At 42.8% G+C, this 25,248-nt stretch overlaps 1 protein-coding gene across 12 annotated transcripts in view; it reads left to right on the forward strand.

Annotated features, from left to right (window-relative positions):
• LOC107994194 (protein embryonic gonad-like) overlaps positions 1-25,248 on the forward strand; it is a 94,840-nt gene that overhangs the window by 39,514 nt on the left and 30,078 nt on the right. For 9 of the 12 annotated variants that reach the window (XM_062081070.1, XM_062081073.1, XM_062081077.1 and 6 more), the window contains 2 exons: positions 2,864-3,180; positions 21,677-22,863. The gene's annotated coding sequence lies outside the window, so the exon portion shown is untranslated. Of the gene's footprint in view, positions 1-1,031; positions 1,833-2,863; positions 3,181-9,947; positions 10,013-21,676; positions 22,864-25,248 lie in introns of those variants that run through there. The other 3 variants (XM_062081071.1, XM_062081074.1, XM_062081072.1) reach the window with 3 other exon arrangements.

The raw sequence follows: 25,248 nt of genomic DNA on the forward strand, positions 1-25,248 counted from the left end.
GTTAGACGATGATGAGCATCCCGTTGCCCTTTTCCGTTCCTCCTTTCGTGGTTCGAACGATTTTGTTATTCAAATAAGCGTGCACAGATATGGATCAGAGCGGGTTGGCCGCGTTTCGATCGAAGGTTTCGAAAGAAAGCTGGAGATCGGCTTCGATCCTCGGCCATCTGTGCACTTAATTTCGTTCGTAAATTTCGACTCGAGTAGATTGTAGATCTCCAGGTTGAGACGAGAGACGTGGCTAAAGGTTGAACGCGTTGCAGAAATTTTTGAAAGGGAAAATGGTCAGAGAAAATCTCTTTTGGATAATTGTAATTAGATTATTGAAGTTACGTGTATTAAGGTTAAAGTTTAAATGTGTATTCCATCGATTTATCGGAGAACGTGAAAAAAGAAATTATTTTAATGCGAATTATCGTAAAAGATACGATCGAAAGTACGGGTAACTGATCTTTAAATTCGAATCGATCGTTTACGCTATCGTAGTACCTGTCGATACTTGTAGACGTTTCAATAGAACATTTCTTAGTTAACACTCGACGGCTGAGAGCCAGCAATTTTTTTAATAACCAGTTTCATAATTCATGAAACGTGATCTTCCATTTGAATATTTCCATACCGTGGCAGCATGAAGTCTAACAATAGGTTCGTATTCTATTGAAAATATTTGAATCTTACGAAAGTCGATCGATTGATTAGAATGGCTCATACAATTTTTTATTCGTACTGCATCGTAATATCGTGTATCTTACACTTGTCGAAATATTTTCCCTACCTGAAAAACTCCTATAATCCTATTATCCTCCAAATATTCGTTTATCTCCTCAACAACAAATGATACGTATATACGCTCGACTTCAATATTTACCAGATTATATACAAACACTCGTAACGACGAACACAAAGTTTAATCCTCTGTTTATAATATTTCGGAACGCACCTGTTCGTACAATTTATAACGTACGAAACTCAAAGTCGAAACGTTATTCCTCTTTCGACACTATCCACGACCGCACGTATCGCGCACGTTTAAGAAAATTATCGATTAATTATCGTGCGTCTACTCTCATCTTATCAAATTTCGTGATCGAAAGGCGTATTATCATCACACTTGTGACACTCTCGTGTTACGTTCCGACGAAAACAACAAAAATCTTGGAAAGGAACGAAAAGAATTGGAAGAAATAACTCGAATTGGAAATATCACTCGGGTGGTCCACTTTAACGGCCTGCTACCAGACAGTGGGTGGTGGTGTTTTGCCTTGGCAACGTGGGGTGAACGTGGATGCGGTTCAACGGATGCGTTGCTGTATGCGTGAACGCGCGTGTCGGACTTGAGCGCACGGACGTGGCACCCAATGAGTTTAAATCATGCCGGGAGGAAGGCTTGGCTTGGGGTTAAATCATAGAGGAGTAGCAGGAAGCCGCGAAGGAGCTGGGAAGGCGAGGAAGCTCGGATTCCTCTGCAATTCGTTTCGAACGATCGGTGGATAAGCGCAAGTGTTTTCCCTCTTTAAGGGGGGTTATAGCGTTTTGGCATGCCTGTGTTCACATCGACGTTGTGATAAATCTCGCGAGGGATTTACAATGGTGGATGGAGCGTCGATCATAGTTAAGGGGTGCAGTGATTGCTGTTAACACGTTTCTCTCTGTGGAGGGTTCGAACGTTGGGACGAGATACAGTTCGAGTTAACGTGATTTAGATTAGAAGAGTATTGGATTAAGGATGAGAAGGGTTTGGCCTCTCGCAGCTCGTTTTCGAGTTTAGGATTGAAAGTGGATTACGTTGAGTCTAGATGGAAGATAGGATTCTTCTTGCCGTAGTTTTGGTGGTAAGTGATGATTTAATATTGTTGATCGATTATGTTGAATTTTCTTTGCTGCAAGATGAAAATAAGATCTATTGGTGAGTAAAAGTATGAGAGAAATTTTTTTGTAGATGATATCACTTTTTCACAATTCATTTTTGAACAATTCAAAATTGAATATGATAAAATTATAGATCGATTTACAAGGACTAAGTACTATTCGTTATAATTTTTCAAAATCAATTGCGCAAGAGGACACTTCATTACGATCACTCTCATTCAGATCAGAAACCGAATCGACTGTGAACTCCACAAAAACTTTTTCCCTTATCCCAAGCAACTCGGATCGTTTCCGGCGAGCTCGGGTCTCTTGTTAATCCTAACAAATCGAATTCAACCGTCTCGAAGGCACGAGCACCGTGGAAAAAGAAGCGGGAAACACGATGATAGCGGCGAAACGATGCAGGGAGGAAGAGAGAGAGAGAGGAGCGCGTGTATAAGTTGGCGCGGTGCAGACAGGGACACGCGGAAGAGGAGGAACGCGGAAAAAAAAGGAAATAATAAAGCCTGGAGTCTCGATGCCAGGTGCCTGGACGGCTGGCGTAAGAACGCGTCCAAAAGCGGTGCGTGTCATTAGAGAGCGTGAAAGACGTGACAAATGACAGTCTGTCTCGTCTTGAATGCGCATTGGCGCCCCCTATCGTTGCCACTCGTTTGTTTGCGGTCCACACATTGTCGTGCGACCTCCTGAGAGCTGAGAAAGATCGGGCAAACGTACTTCCACTTCTTCCACTTTATCGTTGCTGCGACCTCCTCCTCTCCCGTGTGTACGCGCGTGTGTGAGAATCCGATTCGCCATGGATCCTTGGGGATGTTTTGACGGCCGGTTGACGAGCGATTGTCCCTTCTCTCTGCCTTCCTGTAGCGCGTTTCACTGCGTTTTTTTTTCCTCTCCCCCTCTTTTCTCTTCTTTATCGTCCTCACGAGGACGGATCCTTCTCCATTCCACGCTACCTTTCAAGTGGCCCCGATTAACGAGCACACTTTTTTTCTAGCCCCTGATGGACTCCTTGGACCTGGAATATGAATCGCCAACGACTGTTTACGGAGAGGGAGGGGCATGTTGTTCCCTGCTCCAACCTTGGAAAGAGATCCAGAGATCCAACTGTTCGTGGACTGTCGCCTGTTCGCGCGAATCACCCTGCCTACGCCGTATATTTTATGGTGTATTTCATCCATACCCACCACGCATTCCAACAAGAAACGGTGCATTGAGGAAGGCCTCGAGGCGACGTAACTTCATCGCTCCCTGACAACAATTGACAACACGGCCAGGAACGATACAACGGCGCGATAACGGGGGAGGTTTATCGTAAGTGAAGCTTAAATCCAATAAAGTCGGCCGCGAGCAGCCACGTTGGTGGCCTTTGGCGGACATTTAACGACGATCTGATCCGATGAATGGGGGAAAAATCGGATCGACCACCCCGGTCGGCGGTCATCGCGCTATTTCGCAATTACCGTTGTAGAAGAGGGAGAGGGGGAGGAGAGGGAGAGCTTCCGTAGAGGCTGGCTGGACTGAATGGACCCGGCTCCTAGCAGGGTTAGGTCTCACGGATCCATGTTAACACGGACGGCCACTAATCGTTCACGTTTTCGCCATAAGGGCTGATTCACTGGCAGCCCCGCTTCTTTACGGCATTGTTCCAAGCCGGCCCGCTCGGATCGCTATCTTAACTAGCCTCGTGCGCCGCGGTGGAGGAACCGTAAGGCAGCTTCCTCCACGGAGCGCCGTTCCGCCGCTGGTAGCCCCGCTTACGTAGACATGATCGTTCCCTCCGCCGTGTTCTGCCGCCGTGCCACGGCCTATACGTGACGGCAGTAAAGTAAACGTTGGCCGGGTCCGGCTGGCTCGTCTCGAACCCCGGCTCGAGGCAACAACGGTTGCGGAGGGCAACAAGGTTGTGGAGCGTGGAAAAACGTTCCCCCGTGGAGAGAAAGAAAGATCGAGGGACGATACGAGGGGAGTGGAAAGAGCGCGGAGTTTGTTGCGGAGCGAAAGGTGCGAAGAGATGGGGATTGGCCGGTGCTACTGTGGCCCTCCCCTCCCCCCTCTCCCCCCCTATGGAACCCCTATCGCGAGGATGCGAGCAAAGGTCAAGTTACGTCAAGTTGTAACCCTCCTTCTTCCCCTGTCGCTTCCTCGCCACGAACCGTCCTCCCTCTCTCTCCATCCCTGTCGCGTGCACCGTAACGCGCTCCTTTTTCCCCACGGACCCGTACTCCGCTTCCTCGAGGTCACGTCCTTCCCGCGCGAGACGATTTGCGGTTATGGGGGCCGCGGGGAATCGTGATCGCCCGATTGGGTGCGAAGCACGCCGTTCCTGCGCTCGTGGTTAAGGACGAGTTTCGGGGGAGGGGTGGGCTCGTACACGATTTGAAGATCGAGATCCAGACTTTGTGGATGAATTGCCTGGAGGAATGGGCCGGATTTTCTTACGTTTATTCCATCCTCGCGAATTTTACGGGGAAATTCATGTATCTGGAACTATTCCATCTGGGATTACGATCGCGTTACTTTTGATCTTATTAATCGTCGTTGCTTTGAGAGGGAAACGTTTGTTATGAATTTATAATAAAATTCGCATCACGAGCTCGTCCCTGATATTTTGTTATTAAGAATCAATTTTTTTCGAGATCGATTATTAGAGCGACAGGGTAAACAGTACGACAGTTTGAATCAGAGATCGATCTTAATCGATTGCCCATTAGCCGTAATCTATCATCGACATCGGCTCTTTTCGAAAGAATCGACGCGTGCTTTTTGCTCGAGGTAAATTCGTTGAAAGAAACAGGGCATCGACGACGGTAAAAATTTGTAAAGTATCGGTATAAATACGTCGATCATTCATGTCGATCCTATCAGGAATGACACGTGAACAATATCCTATCCAACTTTGACATTACTTGCATCGAGGAATACATTTTTTTCTAACAAAATCAGAGAGAATCGATATTTATTTGCAATTCTGCATACAAAATATCGAAATTTCTTCTATCTAGAATATTTATCCGTTTTCAAAATTTTAACTTTGGTAATTGGAAAATGATCTAGGTAGAATAATCATCTTGATTCTTCACTACTTTCGACTTGTTAATTTTCTAATATTAGTCAATTTATTTTGCAAAAGAGTTTAAAAATTAGAATATGCTTTTCTTGGATAAGAAATGTCCTCCCGCATCAATGAAAAAGATTACACAGATCCTTAAAACGCGAATGCGAATAAAACTCGTGGCGGTACAACCTATTTGAGAAGCGCAATTCTAATAGAAATATTTTAACGCGATAAGATCACGTTAAATTTCCATTTTGCGAAACGACGAAATGCAATCTCATTATTTAATCAGTACACCGTACAACGATATCTCGCGAAACGACCAACGAACGGTTGGAATTTACAATTATACTGCGGTTAGAATCGTCGTAAAGTACCAGCGTGGTCCACGTGGCTCTGGGTTTTTCTTCTTGCGGCCGCACGATGACTTTCCAAGCCCAGCTTGGAAACAATTAGACGACCCCTCCCCAGAAAATTTCACTCTGAAATAATAATCGATGATGGACCCGTTTAGAGATATTCTATACATCTAATATCGTTCTAGACAAATTGATTTCACTTTTTCCAAGTGAATATTACCATTTTAATGATGACAGCTCAAGTTAATACGCGATTTCGGTGATGAAATATCGAGATACTCTATCATATCACCGTTGCCCCGTGGTTTTTTTGCCACTTTACAAGTTTCGAATCGGTCTCTATAATTCAACGTCAATGGACGCTATCGACGTAGCGTCCGTTTTATACATATATAAGAGAGATTGAATTCCGTCGTTTTTTTTTTATTCATTATCCGCTCGTTAATTTGTCTCGACGAGGATGATTTCGAGCTGTCAGCTCGAAAACCGTGTCTAGTTTCGGATCGAGAAATTATGGGTAACGATTTTCTTATCTCTGTTACAATTAGTGCTTCGTGTAGTATAAAAAAACGTTTCTCTATATTTAAAAAATATATAAATTGTATAAATAAATTTATTTACTTATTCGATACGATGGAAATAATTATTTATAAGTTGTAATTACTTTATATATTGTAATATATTGTAATTATTTTAAATATTTAGGGGGTAAATATTAGTGTAATCTAGCCTCGAATCAAATCATTTTAATAGTATAGTTTATAGTTTCCCTTATCCACGAGATTTGAACAAATTTTCTAACCAATAATAATATCGCGATAAATATATCAACTTTTGCGAATCAATTTTTAAGTAATAAAATAGATGTTTCGTGGTGTATGACGAAAAATTAATATATCTAGATGATTTATGAAATCGTTCGAATTTTTCCAAATAATTATTAACAGGGCAAATTCGAGAAAACCTGGAAATAATTAAAATTTCTTCTCATAGAAATCGTGAGAGAAAATATATCGTTTATTTAAATTATTGTCAGATAAGATTAGAAAGCGATTCTAATCTCTTCAACAATACTTGCACTTTTTATAAAACTTACAGTATTGTAACAGTATTGTAACTTGAAGTATTGAAAATACTTAACTATGGCATTAATATTTGGAGCTTTCTACTCTATTTGGAAAACCACATTGAACTTGTTAAAAGTATTGTTTTGAATACTTAATATTCAAAGAACCGATTGTTCTAGATGTTCTAGAGGTTTAAAATGTTAAATAAATCCAGGCGTAGAGATTATAGGTTTCACCTATAATCTCTCTCTCTTGCGTGCTCTCCTGCAAAGAATTCCCGCTGTGCTCACATTTTCTTTTTCCATCTTTTGTATCCGATCGTGTTCCCTTTCCACCGGAAACAGAATTCTAAATAAAAAATTGACCCACATGCGTCATAATGGTGTCTGGTGCAGATTTAGATAGTACGATTGCAATTTCATCTTGGAGGTTTAGATAGCTTTGTTGGCGAGTATAATACGCGAGATAAATTCCTTTTTTCTGATGGTGAAAGAGATTGGTCAAATATATCGACACATTTTGAATTTTTTTTTATTGGCTTTGTGATGATTAGAGAAGATAGAATGATAATAATGATTATATTAAAAATGATTTTGCCAAGTTTTACTAAATCCTCGATTATTATTATTATACTTTTTATTGTATTTGATCGAAGATTATTTGGTATTTCGCATAATATGGGAAAGGTAGGCAAAGATTGAAAAAGATGAGGACGATAACTACGCGTTCAGGTAAAATTTCAGAAATAGCGAAAGAGATTCTTTGGAAGAGATTATCTAACAATGGAAAGTATGCGATCTGTTCGAGATTTTCATTGAAAATCTACACTTGCCAACAAAATTTGCGTCAATCCTCAACACCTTCTTCAAACTTCCCTCTAACGTTACATCTTTCAAATGAAATTCCACTCTTAAAATATCATTTTAATTTATGCAACTCTACATTAGAGTTCATATGATCATCCTCAAATGAAATTTGATTCTTTCCATCTGAATTTTCTTCTTTAATAAAATTCTCTCTCTCGATCCTCCAATTAAAAAATCATTCGAAAATTAGTAACAGCGTTGAAAAAGGCGGTAGATAAAAAACAGTCTATTCGTTAAAACAAACGTAGAGGGAGGGAAAGAAGCTGTGGAACTGATTTGTTCTATCGGTAGGCAAGAGATGACAATTTTTCAACGTATTTATTAGTATTAGGATAATCCCATTTCCCGAAATGTGCTTATGCCAGTGGAACCACGCCCTGCGCGTCCACGATTTCGTGGGCAAAATCTTTAGAGCGCAGGAAAGGATAGAGAACGGGCCCATACCGGTAGATGGGTCCCCGAGGATACTTACAACCGCGTTTGTTCTTTCGTCGTGGTGATATTGTATGAACAAAAATGGGCTGAAGCGAAAAAGCCAATTCATCGCTTCTTAAACCGCGTACCGTTACAGATGTCGAGCAGAAGGAAACAACAAATGATGCCTCTTTTTGACTGGAGGTTGTCTTGGTTGTCTCTGCGGAAAAGGATTGTCTTTAATGCTGGAAAATTTAGGTTCGTTCACAGACATCCGGACAATTTGTCTTTGTCTAATTTCTCGATCTCTCGTCGATCGATCGATCGATCCGATTCGAGAAACGATATCACTGCATAATACGTTAATGCATTGCGAGATTGGAAGAAGCAATATTATATAATCGTCGTATCGTCCTCTCCAGTTTATAAAATGTTACAATATAAAAATAATAGATGGTTAAATTTGCCACAAATATTGGCAGACGAGCCATTAGCAATTGTCCCTAAGACGAAGATCTCCATCTATAGCATAATCATTTCGACCGATATTATCTATTTATGGGAATTGCGGTGTCATCGTTCGAATCTTATCTCGAGGACTTTGAACCAGCAATCTGGTTAACCAACACACCGTGTCTAATCCTTGGATTGACCGTAGAGAGGAGTGAAAGAGAGAGTAAGAAAGTAAGAGAGAGAGAGAGAGAGAGAGAGAGACTGGTTAATCCTCGCTACGGGATCACCAACGTGAATCATACCGAAAGCAAATAATCGTAAATATCGTGATGGTGTTGGTGCACTTACGATCCTGTTGGAAAGGTGCATTCTACGTTAATCCCAATTTAAATGGGATCCATCCACATGGACAAAGAATAGGAACAAGGAGCAAGAAGTGGGCGGTACTTACTCCATGGATTAGGATGAAAATCTGGGAAAGAAGATTTGGAAGCAGGTCTACTGTGAAATTGTCAACATTTTGAACGGACGGACGGGTGGATAACTGTGAAACGCTTGTTTTGTTTCGGTGCATACCAATACCAATCGATTTGGGAACCTTTGATGTTTTTGGTGTTGAGTTGAAGATAAATGATGCTCGGTTTTTGATTGATTTAGAAGTGGTCATCTCAAAATGATGGACGTTTCATTGTTTATAGAGCCGAATTATAATAATGGATATTAACAGTGTCAGTTTCTGTGGAAAGAAATTGAAATTATCAATGACAAATTGTTGTTCCATTATAATCATTACCATACTTAAAATTTCACGAGTGACGTTAAACATTTGCACCGTATTTATACATCGTTATATTATAACAAAAAAATAAAAAAAATACGTCAGAAAATATAATATAATTGTTAACTTTCCATATTAATAAAAATATTTTATTTTTCCAGGTTTTTCCACAACTTGGAAAAATAAATAACCATTAACCATTGAATCGCATGTTGGAAAAATTCGTCACAATTATCCCCAAAAACGACTCTGATCTCGAATAAAACTAACTCTTCCAACTCTCGCAGATTAGTCATTCGCATCAGAGGCATCGCATAAACGTCAACCGTGCTTCCAGTGATTGATACCGCACTTCGAAACGAGTGACGTTAACGAGAATACGCACGGGGGAGGGGAGGAGGAGGCGAGGCGAGACGAGGCGAGGCGAGGCGAGAGGAGGGGTGGGGAGATACGGGGCGAGCGATTAGCCCGAGCGTTTTCAAACGTCGTTCAAAAGCGGAAACGGTTTAAAAACACGGTCGTAATTGCTCGCTAGATCGAGGCGCGGGAACGAAGTGGAGAATCGTGTCTGCGTCGATATCGCAATCGCGTTGGCCCCAGCGAGACGAGATCGGCCTCCTCATCGGGTTCTAGGAAACGACCATGACGACCGTACGAGTGTACGATCGAATTTACCGGCGGTTCGTGTCGCGAATATTCCATCGCGTTTCGCGGAAATGAGGATGAGAGGGCAAAAGGAGCCGCCGCGAAATTTCCCGCTTTTACGCGGCTAACCTCTGACCCTCCCCCTCGAGATACGGACGCACTATTGCGCACCTTTCTCCGTGCTACGGATCGCGCATACCGATTTTACGATTGTGTTCGGGGAAGTGAGTTCTATCTATCTGGATTTTTTCGTTTTTTCCTTTTTTCTTTTTTTCGAGGCTCGGTTCCTGGTATTCGTTCGGGGACTCGGTGTACTCGTTCGAAATTATTCGAGCAATATAACAGAAGTGAAATCGAAGATGGATAGATTAAATTAGAAATTTCTCGAATTTAGAGAAGCATTATTTTTGAAAGTAAGAAATGATTTATTATTTGTTACAGGTTGTTACAGCTTGAACATTTGGACGATCTTTTGATGATGAGAATCGGTTTCTTGTTTGAGAGCGGTATTTGGGGAAAATTAATCGAGTAATTTAATAGAAGTGAGATTGAAAGGAACTAAATGAATTAGAAATTTCTCGAGGATTTCTTGCCGGAATTACGCATTATTGCGTAACTTTTTAAAAATGAAATGATTTATTATTTGGTAGATTGATCAATTTCGCTTCTCGCTGAGATAGATGGCGGATTTTCTTGATGTTAACTATTAAATATCGTTTATTCCCTATCATTCAACTACAGGGATACATGCTATTGCGGTGTACAGTTTTTATTTTATTTATTTTATTTTATTTTATTTTTCTTTATTAAACTTTCTTCATCGTATAATTTAATATTTCACAATGATCTTATTTTATAACTTCTAGTTATAGATATCAAAAAAAGAGAGAGAAAGAAAGAAAGAAAGGGAAAAATAATAATAATAATAATAATAATAATAAGATGAAAAAGAAAGAGAAGAAAAGATGTTAAAAATCCAGACGAACAAGATGATATCAATTATTGTAACGAAAGAAATACGTAAGAACAATTTGTAATCATACTTTAATAATCAAATATCAAAGATTACGAATGTTTCTTCGTTATCAGATACATATCGTAAAAATAATTCAATCGCATCGAGGAGTCAATTAGAAACGAACAACAATCCAAATCGATTGGAGATCCTTCACTAAACAAAGAAGAATTCGAAATATTTATGTGCTATCGTTTCTTTTCTAAGTAGCCACTCTCGATCATTTCTCAGCTAAAATTTAAAACCCTTTACCTTTTTTCATTAATTTACAATACAACACTTGACTGCATTGCGGATGACCACATCCTAGAAGGGATGCCACAAAATATGAGAATTGGTCATAAATCTTTGTTCTGTCCATCGGTGTGGCACCGTAACGAAACAGGATCAGTTTGACTTTTCAATGAAGCTCGAAATGCCTTTCTGAGAATTTCCTATATTTATATTTACATTTTCCATCCAAGATCGAGAGAAGAAGAAAGAAAATGGCGAAATGTACACGGGATAGATTTTTCAAACTAATAAAATTGAAATTCGAACGGAATCGAAGAAATCTTGGGAGAATGGACAATGACTCGTACAATAGCCTACATTCTATAAATAGCAACAAGTACGTAATCTAATCGAATCTTTGACCCTAATTCGTCTCGTGAATACTTGGAATCCTCGAAACGATTTCGCTTCGATTTGTTCAATTATTCGACATTTTCCAGTGCAAAATATTATTTCTCCAACAATTATTAATTATTATTATTATTATTAACTTTCATATTCAAGCGTGTTCCAGATAAAAACCAACGTACTTTGCCAACTTTGCATCAATTTCTGATTCACCAATGTTAATTCTTTCTTCTTCACACGATTACACCACACTCTATATAATAAAATCCTCGAATCTGTTCCATCCTCCATGGATCTTAACCCCATCGCTCAACATAAGCTCAACGAACTCGCTTCTTTTCAACGCTGTCGGCTGTTGGAGGAAAAAAATTGCAAAATCATCGAACGCAACGCGTTAACGAGAATCGAACGCGTTGCACGGCCCGCGAAACGTTATAATTTTAGTGATGAATCTCCTTAGAGCGGAGAGGATGACGCAATTACGGCCTCGTGGCCGATCGAAGCCCGGGATCGTTTGAACGTGAACCACGATGACGACGCGACTTTTCGATGTAACGATGATTTATTAATCGGCAGCCGGATGCACGCGGCCGCATTTCCCGAATCCCGTGCGATCGAGTTTCGTGGAAGCGAGGCGAGGGATTAGCCTGGAAAGAAAGGTCGCAATCGATTGGATTTCCCGACTCGATGACACTGTAATCCGCTTACCATGTCCGCGCGATGATTAACTACGTTCAACTGGATCGAGTCGAATTGAACCAAGCGGATTAATCGCGCGTTTTCTCGTGAATAAATTAATGATGTTCAGAGTTGCGTAAACGACACGAGGCGCTTTTCCGTACCGAAATTAAATTTAAATTGAATTTCGACGTTTCAAAGTAAAGTGAAGCTGTTGCATGAAAATATGCACTTCTTCTTTGCGCGTGAGAATTTTCCAAACTGAGATTATAAATATTTAAACGTTGATGATGTTTTCAAGAGGCTAGGATAAAAGATATTTGCCAAGATCGAGTATATAAATTGTTCGAATTACGTTCGTTTACTCAAAAATGATCTGGCGAAATTCGATATCCAAAGAACCGACACTTCCTCGAGATTAATCGAAAGTTGAACCCGTTGCTCCTAGCCAAAATCACGAGGAATATGGTATTTATATGCTTGGGCAATTCACGCACACAGATGTGTCTCGTTAACAGGCCAGGTAAACTCGAGGAGATCGATTCTTGACCGGCGTCTCCCTTCTTAAGCTGGCCCAATTTCTATGCTGACTCGCCTTATAAATCGGCCATCGGCTTTTTTTTACGAGCTTCGCATAAAGCGCTTGGACGAATCCTCTCGATAACGAGCGTTCTTTTTCTTCTTTCCTTCGAATCGTTTCTTCTTTCCCCGTCCACAATCTCGAATTCGAGCAACCCCCGTGTATTGAAACACGGAGAGAAGGCATAGGCGTTTCTTTTACGATTTCCATCGTGTTCGTATGAAAGGAGAAAAAAAACGGAACGAACGGGTTATCGCTATTAAACTCAACGCGATTTCTTTCCTACATTCTCCACGACGGAGATCTTCGATTTAACGACCGTTTATTTCGGGTTTCAGGAGACGGTTGATTTGTATAATCTCGTGAAAACAGGTCTGGATATTTCGTTAATTATCTTTCTGTTATTGGACGGATATTTAATAGAAATAATTGCGTTATAGTGTGAATCGTTGCGAGCAAAACGATGTTTTTCTTTCCTTAAGCTTGTTAAAAATTTCTCTCTCTCTCCCTTTCTCTCTTTCTCTCTCTCTGTCTCTCTTTTTGATTGGTCATATTTCGTTTCTATTAACGACCAGTTATGTTTTTACGTGTTTTTTAATTGATAAATAGGTGTCGGATTTATTACGACGTTCGGGTGATTTATGGGACAGTTAAATGCCGAGTTTCAGAATCGAAATTATTTAAATTCCGTCCTCTTCTATTTATCGATCGAGTTTGGAATTCAAAATTAATAGGGGAAGAATTACCAATAATTCTCGAGTTTATTCAGAATCAGAACTCCGTAGAAGAAATAGATATATTCCTGCTATAAATTTATATTATAGACTCAGTGTCCAATACAGTACACATTATTATAAGTTTCACGTGTCACGAACGCAATATTCCCACTCCAAATCGTTACGAAATTCGGGGCACACACCGGTTCTTTAATATCGTTATAAAGAGATCTTGCTACAACTTTCGTAAACTTTCCTAATTTCCAATCTTCGTTGCACATGCAGTAACAACTCCGCCCGTTCCAATTGCGCGCCATCCGTTCAACTACCGTCACATATGCGACTTTTCCAAACGAAAATTGCCTCAGCAGTGAGAGCTGTTGGAACCGCTCCTCAGACCTTCCACAATGCCACGAAGAGCGAAGAAGAGAGAAGAAGAAGAAGAAAAAAAGAAAATAGGGAACGGGGCGAGAGCCGAATGGATCCACTCCACTCCCTCAATATTTTGACTACCGTGTCAACGAGCCGGCGTGGCGCATTCAGCATGCTCGTCGGCCCGTGACGCCATTCATTCGGGCCGCGTTGAACGCTCCCGAACGGAGCAGATTTATCGAACGACGCGCGTCGCCGCGCTGAAACGGTGCGCGTCACCGTGCGGTTAGATTTGTGGCCGTTGCGGTTTTGTTGCCGGTTGCTGGATGAAAAAGGGACAAAACTCCTCCCTGCAAAAGGGCAATTACCAAGTGTGGCCACCGTGCCCGCATCCTCCCCCTCCCTGGATTACACGTCGTCCAAGCCCGAGCTGCCTGTTTAGCGGATTTTACACGCGGAAACGAGGAGGGGCAGTTTCTGTCTCGCCTCGTTGCGCTTCCACTTTCGTTCGAGCGATATTTCTCCGTTATTTCATCAAGGATATCGAGCGAATCGTGATCCTCCTTTTTATTTATTTATTGGGGAGCGGTTCTTTCAAAATATTCGTAATCGTCGACGAATGAAGATCGTCTACGCTATATCATTCGTAGCTATCCTAGAGTCTAGTGATATTGACGCGTATCGTAGTCACTTGTGATCGATTCGATTCATTAACGCGGAGGAAATATTTCCAGCTAAGCTGGTCTCGCTACAGGGTGCATTTTGTAACGTATAGAAACAATGGGAGGGGAGCCGAGAGATGACAGCGGAGAGGTTGATCGACTGAAAGTGAGGCAGTTACGAGAGTGTATACTCGAAGGAGCGCTCAATCGTGCGGAACGATATATTCACCGTGGTGGTTCCGTGTTATGTACTAGCCCGGTAGTTTATAGTTGTCATCCATTAAGCCTATTTAGACGGAGGGGTTAGACCGTCACTGGTGTCGTCGATCCGACCAGGCAAATATCTGCACGGAAGGAAAGTATTTCGGATCCTTTATCACACACAATTATTATTACGTTTAAAATTTAAAAGAGAATTATATTCCCCAAGATTTCCCCAATTTTAAAAACCAAATTTGTGATTTGAATTGGATACAATTACAAAAAAAGGGAGAGAAAAAAAGGACAAAAACTTTAACCATTTCTAGTTTCGATATACTCAAGGCCTCTTTGAATGATCAAAAAGTGATCATTCCGAAGGAGATTGGATCTGAGGCGAGGGGAGGGGATCGGGCAAGCGGGTAATTATCGATTCGTTCGCGTTTGAGGGAATTCATTAAGACTCTTTGTTCAGCGACTCTGAAAGATGCCCTGACTCGCGGCGTGGACGCACGTGGGGAGGTCCGCGCGAGGGTCGAGCGATTTTCTGTAATTAAATATGCCGCGAGTGGGCGGTAGGCGGTGGGCAGTCGATTTATCGCGAAAACCGCGAGGACGCGATATTAAATTTCAGATAGGGCCCTTGGTAGTCCCTTGCGGATTACGTTTCAGGGCCCGTGCCGCCTTCCACGTATCGAACCAGCCTTTTGTTTCGATTCGTGTGCCATCCATCAATTATAGAGAGTAGAATATTTTTCAATATCGGGAACATTTAATCGACAACGAGTATTTATCGAGTCGAAGAGATTGCTCAGTGACGAGGCAAGAAAAATTATTGTAGAATTTTGTTTCGATTGAATTTTTCGTATCCTCGTCCCCCTCCTTCGTATCCTCGTGCTTCTAATCAATCGTTATTATACTCCAGTAGTGGTTGATCGTTGCAACGATTAATCAGAAGTCGGCGATTATTTAGCGGGCGTTTGGATAGGAAAAGGAACGAAGCCACTGATTTTCATCCCCCGTCGTCATAAATTTCTGCTGATTAAGGGCGCGATACAATGCACGCTCGAGAGGCAGCTTCGTTATTACGCGTATCGAATACGTCTGAGGCGCCGTTCTCACGGAAAACCTCTTCCGGCGGGCGCAAAACGCGCGCGATTCGACGCGGTTCGAGAGAGAGCTGGCTGGCGCGCGTCGTTCAACCACTAGACTCTCATTAGCGTTATTCAACAATTATTCACAGGGATGCCGCTGTGTCGAAACGGTGTGTATCGATACACTCTGGCCCGGAAAAACGTCCCGTGACAAATGGAACAGATGTCTTGGAGGGGTCTGGTGGTGTTAGGCCACTTTGTCACTCGATACTCGAATGTCACGATCGATGTTAATCATCGCTCCATCCTTGCTGATTCGTCATCCGGAGATCGAACACTTTTCTTCCTCACCGGTTCTGCGATTTCTTTTTTCAATGGATGATTCCGTAGAAATTCGGTGGATCGAGGATCGATGGAAGAAATTGGAAGAAGTTGAATAAAGGAATATTCACGTATTTTCGTATCGCGGCTTTGATATCAATTTTATCAACTAACTTATTTTCTACGAGAAAAAAAGAAGATTTTTATTTCATAATTCTCCATTGATTGAAAATTTCACGAAGTTCTCTCATTATCCAATGGATACAGATCGCAAGCAATAAACCTCTACAAACCACGTCCACGGGGGCGACGGATCTCGCGACCTCTCGAAAAGTCGGGTATCTGCGGGATATCGCGTAAAAGGATTCACCGAGTCCGTGGAATCCAGCGGGGGCTTCGATCCAGCCTGGCCGTAGATCATTGAAACGTATATCCCAGCGATCGCTGGCCTGTACCTGCACCGCTTGGAAGGACACAAAGTAGATTCGAGATATCGAAGACGGTGCACTCCCAGTTCCCGTGGGGTCGCGCCGGTGTATGGCCGCCGCTTGACTTCCAGTTGCCGAGTTTCGAGATCAAAGATTCGCCTACGCCCATTCCCCCGCGAGAGGGATCCTCTCCCTCGCGACGAAGGACGCCACGAGCACGTTCGAGATCCTGTTTCCCCGCGAATCACTCGAAATAATTCGTCGACCGTGGCTGAAATCGATACGCCGATGTACGACCTAACTGTTGGACCGCCCTCCCCCTCCTTGAAACAAGAATTATTTCCTAAGAGGGGGTGGGCAGGATTGCAACTGGTGACCGATAAGTCTCGACCGATCTCGACTGTCGCCTGGTCGATAGTGGTCCTCGTGCTGCTGGGAAAGGAGCTGGGGTTCGTGATGCGCCCTCGTGGTCGTGCATCGGTACATCAACGGCCTTCCTCTTCGAATACGTGGAAAGGTGATTCGAGATGAAAGCGAAATGAGAATTATTTAGATCGAAATATCGGCGTGAATAACGTTGAAGATGGAAACTGTTTGAATTTCTTCTGCCGAGTAAAGGTAAAGTTTCGAACGTGTGATCTTCGGTTTGGGTGAAAATTAAGACTCTCGTGAAGTTGTTTGGTGATCGGCGTTGATGGTAAATAAACGAGGAATGGATAAATTGAGCAGATTCACCGTCCAATAAAATTCATAATGGAAATTAAATTAATGGGAGTGTTATTAATAACAATCAATGATAAGAAAACGATTTCCAAACGAAACGAGTGCCACATATGTCTCGCATAGAATAGAATTTGGATATAATCCTTTTTCGAAGCAAGTAAATCCAACAATTGTCCATTATGCTAAAACTTAAAAACCGTTTTACCGTACGCACAATATTTCAAATCCCAAGATTTGGCTTTCAAGTAAGATCAGAAGTTCGAAACGAAGGAAATACTAGGGAATCTCGCAGTTTCTGTCGCAGTCGGTAAGCCAAGATATCCGTTACGTGCTGATTTGTATAGGCCGACGTTTCATCGAAAAGAAACTCGACTGTTTGGCAGATCGGCGAAGGAGCCGCTTTAACGATGCCTAATAGGATTCTCAGTAGCGTGAATTCCTTTAGGAAATCCGAAGGTATACCGGTCAAAAGATCGCTCGAGATCGAGTCCAAACAGCGTGAGCCATTTTTCCGACTGCACTTGTGATGATTCTTTGACGCGGACCTCTGTTCCAGTAGGTATCCTGAGTGAATGGTCACTCGAGAGTGGGCCCGTCCACTCGCTAAACGATGTTTGGCCACAATACGATTCCCAAAATGTTTCAAGCATCCCTTTCGGGACTATTTCCCTTTCCTTTTCCCTTTAACCATTTTTCATTCTCATTTTTTATCCGTTCATACTTGCATTAATTTTTGTTTTGGGAAGTTTACGAGCAGCGAAGTATGCGAGAGACGAGGATGCTTTCATTTGCCGCAAAATTTATGTTAAGATTGCATTTTTTCATACTAGTCGGTTTTTTCTTTTTCTTTTTATTGTAAAGTTAGAAGGAATTTTATGCAAAGGATAGGATAATGAAACGTGTGATTAGATTTCTATTTGCCGAGCACGGATTCGAGTACGTTTGTTAAATGCTTTCTAATAAAGTTGTAAGAGATTTATGGATTAATTAGAAAGCGTATTCTGATCGCGCCCGATAATTCCACTTGGCACAAACGAACGTGTTTGTTGTTAATTATACCACACGGTGGGATATAATTTATTAAAGAGGAATATCAGATAGGATCCGACGAATATTGAATCAGAGATATTCAATATTCATTTCCGATAATTCATAGTGAAGTAAGCGGAGGAGGTCTCATCCGTGAACCCTCTGTTCGCGCCAGTGGAAATGCAACTAAATTAACGAATATGAAAGATGGCTCTTACAATCAAGTGTCTTCAAGTGTAACGCTGCTGCAAAAATCCTTACCATTCCGCACGAAGAAATAATCCCAATTCTTTCTTTCCGATCTTCTACAAAATTTTATTCGCCAATCTATAAATTCTCATCCAAAATCTAGCGAAAAAAAGTTTCACTTAATTCTTTATTTGCAAGCTGCGCTCGCAATTAATAAGCTCGATGCTCCCCGTCTGGGTGACTTCAACGCCGGCGCAAGCCGAGACGTGCGCGTGAGATACTCGAGAAGTTTTCGCGTCGTCCCATACGTGTCCCTTTGACCTCCTCGCGCGTTTCCTCGGCTCGCGAGGAACTCGGCGACGCTTAATAATCCGGCGCTGGTAATCGATTACCTCGACGACGACGACGACGACGGGCAACGTTGCACGTAAACTACGTCGCGGCGGCTGAGAAAACGTCGCGCGAAGTATACGACATTCCGTCGTACGCGTTCGATTAATGGGGTTGAGCGGCAGGTTTTCAGCGGTGCACGGCGCAGGCGCATGTGCCAACCCCGCGGAATTCAATTAATCGTCGCCGCGTTCTTGAAATCTCGGGAATACCGCGGGCCCGATCCAGCTCGAGAGCCGACACGGCATACTTGAACGTCATAATTCAGCGGCACGGATAGCCTGAATTTCAACGGATTGTAATCATCCGGCTCGATCGTGCCGCGGCGAGATTGATCAGAGATCCGAGTCGAGATTCGTGGATCGAGAGTCTTTCGAGGATTCGCGGAAGGATGCGTGTGAGAAAGAGGGAGAGAGATTATTTTATTCTTGTTATTATTTATTTTTTATTACAAAATTTTAATACTGTGGGAAATAATATGTAAAGTGTAACATGTTGCTTTGAGCAGGGATTTTTGAAATTATTTTATTCATTGCGAATTAATCGGTACGAGAATAATATAAATTTAATACTATCTTAACGATCACTTTATTCGAAGAAAGAGAAAAGAATGTAGGAAGAATTTAACTAATTCGTAATACTCTATAAAAGTAGCATATTATAATTTCTACGATTTTCCATTTTATTCAAAACAATTTAAAACGGTAGATTAATGATCACGACAGTTTGTCGTTCGTCACAGAAAAGTGTATAAAAAAAATTCGTGTTAGAAGGTCTTGAAAAATGTCACGGCGAACCGTTTTACCCGACAGGAGGTGACCGCTGTTCGTGTTCGGGAGAGGACGATAAATCTCGTTTCCTTCCGTGTCGATGAGCAGACACCTTCTGGAAAGAATGAGTTCATATCTTCGGGGGCAGAATCGAGTTCATATTAGCCCCATCTGCCTCCTCGAGAAGGGCTTCTGCATGAACGAGCATACACACAGGGACGAGACAACGATGGACAAAACGACGAAAATACATCCGGATTATTTTCGACCAATTGATCACGAATCTGATGTAGCTGGCCGCGCCTCTCGTGTTTGATACACACCGTCGGACGTACCGTGAAGCTCTTTCATGTCGCCTCTGTCCGTTGGCCGACACTCGAAGAAATTATTTATGACGCTTCGATATAATATCCGTTCTTCTTTTTTTTAGAAGAGGGGGAAAGAGAGAGGGGGAGAGTTACGTAACAGGGACGTTTTTTAAATGGCTTGCACGATGATTTTGCGCGAATGAGGATCTCGAGTTAATTTATTGCGGAAAAGATTTCTATCCATAAGTTTCTAGACAAGTTTCTCAATTTTAAATGTAATGTTAATACAATCGAAAGTTGTAAATATTGTAAATAATATTAATACAAATGGTCAGTGGTAATTTTATAATATGATATAAATATGATATATAATGTTACACGGATATAAAAGGATATTTTCATTCGTTTTCTCTATTTACAATTTTTATTTATTTTTATCTAAATTCTATTCCACGCTTCGCGGATGAGATTATAAATATAAAATTGAAACGGAAATAATAATACGGCGATTAAAGTAAAAGAAAACATCATACGATTAACATTTAAAATTTAAAAATATTAAAATGTTCTTTATTTTCTTTACATACAAAATTGATTCGATCTTTATCAAATTACAACTTCCCGTTGTAACGCTATTTAAATATTCGTTTATCTAAATCACATCTGTTCGCGCGTATATTTAGATTCGACCAATCAAAGTCTTTCGCTCGAATGACGAAAAAGATCGAGATCCTCTCGATCTATCCACCTGACGCAATCCTCATTTCGGGATTCTCCAAAATCTCGAGAAACATTTCGTAGTCCGTATCTGTTCACCGCAGAGCACATTAGATCCGACATGGACATCATCGGCTATCAGGCTCGTAAAAAAAAAAAAGAAAAGAAAAGAAAAGAAAGAGGAAAAAAAAGGAAGAAAAAAAAGACCAGAGAGATCGAACATCGAGCAGACTTTCCCAGATTCGTAGCCGTTCCTCTTCTTCCCTCGGGCGCTATCTCGATAAAATGAAATCGGTCGTTAAACGAGGAAGAAGCGAGAGACAGCTCCGAGGAGAAGAGACACGACCACAAAAAAGGCAGCGGCCTCACGAGGATTCATAGGGTCAAGGCGCGGGTAGAGGGGTCGAAGGGAGCGACAGAGAGGCGAGGATGAGGCGAGGAGTTGGACGAGACGGAGAAAAAGAGACTCCGAGAAGAGGGATCGAGAGCAGAGAAGGAGAGAATCGTTTTACGTTTCAGAAACCAGTTTCTATGGTTTAATTTCTACGGGTGGACATCTTCTTTAATTTATGGCGCCGTCCAACCCCGTCCTTCCTGCCCTCCTACTCCCTCCCTCCCCTCCCCTCCCCCCGTTGAACGCCTTTCGACATTTTATTGGGTCGACCAGTTTCTCTGTAACTCTGTGTATATGGGATTCCACACGAGTGCCACCTTGGAAAAAAATATCTCGAACGCGTGATATAAACGCGTCTCCAAGGTATCCAAAAACCCAAACGGAATCCACGAACCCGCCTCGCTCACCTCCATTTCCATTCCATTCTCCCTCCTCTTCCCTACGACTCGTCTAATCGCCCTGGCCGATTTCGCAAGGTCGAACCGTTCCCAGTCCCCCGCACCTGTGCACGAAAAAGCGACAAGATCAACGATTCCGCGCCTCTCCTCTCCAACCGTGTTTATCGGATCTGTACGTTAATTGAAGCAGCGAGCGGATAATAGCTATGATTACGGCCGCTTACGTCTTGCGGCCCGGGGACTAAATTATATGGGCGAGTCTCTTCTCCTCGTGTGTACAAGATACACACGCCGCTATTGGAGCGAGACGTTACGACTCGGGCGGAGAGCGGAGGTGGTGTAAACACCGAGGGGGACGGGTTCATTAAGCCGAAACTTTAGAAAGGATATTGGATTGAAAGCGAAAAAAGGAAAGAACGACGTTAGATTGTCTCGATAGATAAGAAGGAGGTACAAAGAGAACACATCTACCGGGGATCCTTCGAATCTCGAGGATTGGCGGTGTTTGAAGCACCTGTCCTCCTATCGATCCTTCTTTTTTATTAATACTTGCGTGTATAATTTCAGGTCCGCGGATCTTCACGGATCGGTCATATTCACAGGGAGTACGAAGGAATCGTTGCACGAGTGGGGAGGGCGAGAAATTAACGCGAGTCTGAAGGAAAGGACGAGAAGGAGAGGTCGGCAGCTCAGCGCGCTCGGCCGGCAATCGGTTCTCTGCGGGGGCATCACCGGCGACGCGGTGAAATAGTGGAGGCTCGAGAGTGGAGGAGCGCACGACCTCGGCCGAGTGGGGAAGAGATGGGTGGCACCTGGACAGCCGGTCTCGAGGGACCCGGCCGCATAGGATTGGCGGAGAGACAGGGGCCAGCCGGGGCCCATTGGCAGGCCAGGGTACAGGCGTGTATCGAGGGGCAGGTACGAATGGCCCCTACCAACGGGGGAAAATCGGTTCCCGTCGGTGAACCCGTGGCTCTACTTAGGCGCCTTCGATGCAGTCGAACAGGTCGCAGCGATCGCGAAGCGCCAGTCCTCTCCCGTCCATCGACGTGGCCGCACCGTGGATCGTGGATGTTCGAGAGAGACAGAAAGAGGGAGACGAGAACAGAGGGAGAGACACGGGGGAAGAAAAAAATCGTTGGATCGGGGACGGCCAGGGAAGGAGGGACGGAGAAGAGAGACGATTGGAGAGAAGGAGGCGCGGTGAGTAGAGGAGCCACGCGAGTACGAGCGTGGATCATCCGGAGCAGAGTTACTCGGGGGCTCAGTCGCAGGATTTGCATCGAGGGGAACGGTGCTTGAGAGTCGGTCGCGTGCCTTCTTTTGAAAAAAAAGCAGAGAAAGAGGAAAGGAAAAGAAGAGAAAGCAGAAAAAGTGTAAATCGATCGCGTGACATCGCGCTGAAAAAACGTTCGAGGAACGAGGCCGAGCATCGTTATCGCCCAGGATTTTGGAAAGATTGTACGCGTGTGCACAGTAGTGTGCGGTGTACGAGCCACCGCCACGTGACCGACCAGAGAAACATTGGGAACATTTTTTTTCCGGGCAGTGTGTGTCGTTCAAGAATCCAACGTGAAGATTTTTCGACTGTCGAGGAGGAAGGTTATGGTGTGAAACGTGTGAAAGAGGACTTGGACAGTTAGATATATATATATATATATACATAGAGGAAAAAAGTTTTTTTTTTTTTGTTCGTTTATAGTGAACCGAGATACCGGTTAGCCTGCTCGTAGTGTTATCATCTGAACTCTAAGGTGAGTGAAACTATATTCACGTTGCTCGTTTAGTGACTGCGTTTCTTATGCGGGCGTTGATGTCTCCGCTCTGAATTGCTCTCTGCCACGGGCGTTCAAGTCTCCCCTCGCTTCTTATTTTATTTTTGGGAATCTGTGACCCTATATAAATACCATCACTATCCCATATCCCATTCTATTCGCGAATTTGTTGCAATAATACGAATGTGTACTTTTTTTTCTTTTCTTTGTTTACCAAAACTTGGAGCATCGTGGAAGGGAAAATGGAATCGTGTGTCTCGCGCGATGAGAAACTGTAAGCGGAGACACAACGGGAGGGGACAAGAAAAAAAAAAAGGACCGACTAATGATAGTTATAAAAACTAGAAAATAAATCATTCGCGTTCAGCCGGTAATCACCGGCGTTTCGTCAATCTTACAGTCCATTCACCGCTCCATTTATCCCTCGTAAATTAAAGTCTACATCCAAAGTGTCTGCGTTGCTCGCGATTATACCATGGCGTGAAATTGATAATGCAACGTAATAGCAGCCTAAGTACGCTCTACCGTAAAAAATATCCCTTCGACTAGTAAATTTTGATTGGATTATAATTGCGAAACCGTGAGGCCGCGTGCGATTCGATCGATCGTAGTTATCTCATCGAATAACAGCGAGTTTACCGCCCGTTTTGTTATTAACACTTCGAGCTTTCGATCCAAGATCCTCCCTAATTACGAAGTGGAGGAGATCCTATCTGATAATTGATCAGAATCAATTATTCAATTCTGAAGAAATGTTGAATCATATGATTAATATCTTCCACGTCCTCTTCTAATTTATAATTTTTAATTATTTTAACGATAATCGAAAATTCGTTTCATCTGATCGAATAGACGCTATTTTAGCATTCGATCGCATCCCTTCAACGGAACAAACATCCTTCCCTTCTCTCAACAATATCATCAACCGCACACTTTCGTGTGCCTTTCGTCCCTTTTCTCTCGAACTCCTTTCGAAACCAACTATCGAAACGATGCGGTCGGATATAGGGTTAGTCGCAAATGAAAACATTATCGTCCTCACCCCTAGAGCGGTATCCTGTTGCTATAATATTTGCCTACTGGTAGACAGTGGCGTAATTCGGTCCGCACAAAGGCCGACACTTTTGTCGTTGGATAAAAGCGAGCAAGAGTCATGGACGGGAGCGTATGTACGCGCGCACGTGTGCGCCGACGAAGAGGGAACGAGGCGGGAAGCGAGACAGATCGAGCGGAGCGTTACAATTACTATGCATAGGTGCCCATGTCTAGGGTCTCCCATGTCAAAATATATTTATTGCCCCCCTCCACACCTCCCCCCTTCTGTCTTCTTCCTTCTCTTATCCTCTCTTTAACCTGGTTGCGGTGTGTCAGTCCTCATTGTTACCCTTTCATACGGTTATTACCCACTTGTACATCTGTAGAAGCTTTGAAGAGCCTTTGAAAAATAAAGCCTCGTACGCTATTTATTCACCTACATTTCTTGGCGTATTCACGTAGGTGTTTAAAAAGCGGTAAATCCGAGTCGAGAAGAGAGATGAATTCTCTCCTCGAGGAGGAAGAAGCGGAGGATTTCCGTGGATCCGTGGCTTTTTTTAGGTGAAAGTTCGTAAAAAAGTGCACGATCGGGGAGAAAGCGTGAATATAAATAATAGCTTTAAAGTTTCATCGAGGACGGTGAAGTCTGGAAATAACGATCCAATCTTAATTCGAACGATGGGACAGTACTTTTTTTTTTTTTAAGGGACAATTAACGGCTCGGATCCCTTGGTCACGATCTCCGGTAAGTCGGCTAAGAATCGTCGATCCTCATTTGCATGCCAACCCCTCGGTGTCACCGACCGGGGTGCGCGATCCGACTTAACGCCTTTTCGCCTTCGCCTTCACCCCTTCACCCTACAATCGAAATCGTAAAACCTCGCACGAATCCGCATATTAAGCACTCTCGTTTCTCCCATTCTTCCCATTGAAGAGAAAAAACACAGGTTGTCCAGGTGATCCTTCCGTTGAATCCAATCTGTTGAAAACTGGTCACGTCGAATCGAAATTTTTCTTTCTTTCTCTCTCTTTTTTTTTTTTTTTTTGACAGTCGACATATTCGACAGAAAGCAATATTCGTGTTTAGAAAAAGATGGCGCGTTTTCCAGTTAGTCCTTATCTCGACAGTCCCCTGGAACATGCATTTAACGGTACAGGGAATGGCTCGATTCTACGGATCCGTTACTTTTCTAATCTGATACGCGATAATTCGCGAATTACAGGGAATCACACTTCTCCGCGCTTCCTCCCATTTGCATTTTCAGCGGGAAGGAGGGAGGGAAGGAGGGAGGGGGAGGAGGGAGAGAGGAGGGAAACACTCGCTTTTAT

The sequence above is a fragment of the Apis cerana genome, linkage group LG10, assembly GCF_029169275.1.
Source record: "Apis cerana isolate GH-2021 linkage group LG10, AcerK_1.0, whole genome shotgun sequence".
In the NCBI taxonomy this organism is placed as follows: domain Eukaryota; kingdom Metazoa; phylum Arthropoda; class Insecta; order Hymenoptera; family Apidae; genus Apis; species Apis cerana.